At 28.7% G+C, this 1,357-nt stretch overlaps 1 protein-coding gene across 1 annotated transcript in view; it reads right to left on the bottom strand.

Moving 5' to 3' along the window:
• LOC106465553 (E3 ubiquitin-protein ligase Zswim2-like) overlaps window positions 1-1,357 on the bottom strand; it is a 17,848-nt gene that overhangs the window by 1,326 nt on the left and 15,165 nt on the right. The window lies entirely within an intron of this gene.

Genomic DNA, 1,357 nt, shown 5'->3' with positions numbered 1-1,357 from the left:
CCATTGATTACATCACAGATAAGCTGTAGATAATACCCATTTATTACATTACAGGTAGGCTGTAGATAATACCCATTTATTACATCACAGATAGGCTGTAGATAATACCCATTGATTACATCACAGATAAGCTGTAGATAATACCCATTTATTAGATAAGCTATAGATAATACCCATTTATTACATTACAGGTAGGCTGTAGATAATACCCATCTATTACATCACAGATAAGCTATAGATAATACCCATTTATTACATCACAGGTAGGATGTAGATAATACCCATTTATTACATTACAGATAGGCTATAGATAATACCCATTTATTACATCACAGGTAGGATGTAGATAATACCCATTTATTACATTACAGATAAGCTGTAGATAATACCCATCTATTACATCACAGATATGCTATAGATAATATCCATCTATTACATCACAGATAGGCTGTAGATAATACCCATTTATTACATTACAGATAGGCTATGGATAATACCCATTTATTACATCACAGGTAGGCTGTAGATAATACCCATTTATTACATTACAGGTAGGCTGTAGATAATACCCATTTATTACATCACAGATAGGCTGTAGATAATACCCATTTATTACATTACAGATAGGCTGTAGATAATACCCATCTAATACATCACAGGTAGGCTATAGATAATACCCATCTATTACATCACAGATATGCTATAGATAATATCCATCTATTACATTACAGGTAGGCTGTAGATAATACCCATTTATTACATTACAGATAGGCTATAGATAATACCCATTTATTACATTACAGGTAGGCTATCGATAATACCCATTTATTACATTACAGATAGGCTGTGGACAATACTCATTTATTACATCACTGATAGGCTGTAGATAATACCCATTTATTACATTACAGATAGGCTATGGATAATACCCATTTATTACATTACAGATAGGCTATGGATAATACCCATTTATTACATTACTGGCATCTAATAAAGTGTGATATAAGGTGTTGAAATAATTTAATTATCTCTGGAATTTAATTTATATATTTTTTTTGTAAACTTAAAAATAAATTGGAGGTTCCTCAACAAAAACATCATTTTGTTTCAGATAAACTTAGAATAAAATATAAAATTCTGATAAAAGATGAAATTAATATTTTACTTATTTTTATCTAAGATGTAACAGTAATGAAAATAAATAGTTTTATTCAGTGTTTTTAATCAACATATACCGAAGATAAGTCAATGTTAACGTTTTAAACCATAAACTCCGTTTATGATTTGTATGTTAAACATTATATAAGACGAACACTTAAACACTGCGATATATATATATATATATATATATATATAT

The sequence above is a fragment of the Limulus polyphemus genome, unplaced genomic scaffold (genome assembly GCF_000517525.1).
Source record: "Limulus polyphemus unplaced genomic scaffold, Limulus_polyphemus-2.1.2 Scaffold1980, whole genome shotgun sequence".
Classification (NCBI taxonomy): domain Eukaryota; kingdom Metazoa; phylum Arthropoda; class Merostomata; order Xiphosura; family Limulidae; genus Limulus; species Limulus polyphemus.
Note: the sequence above shows the minus strand (reverse complement) of the source record. Positions and strands in the feature narration are given on the sequence as shown.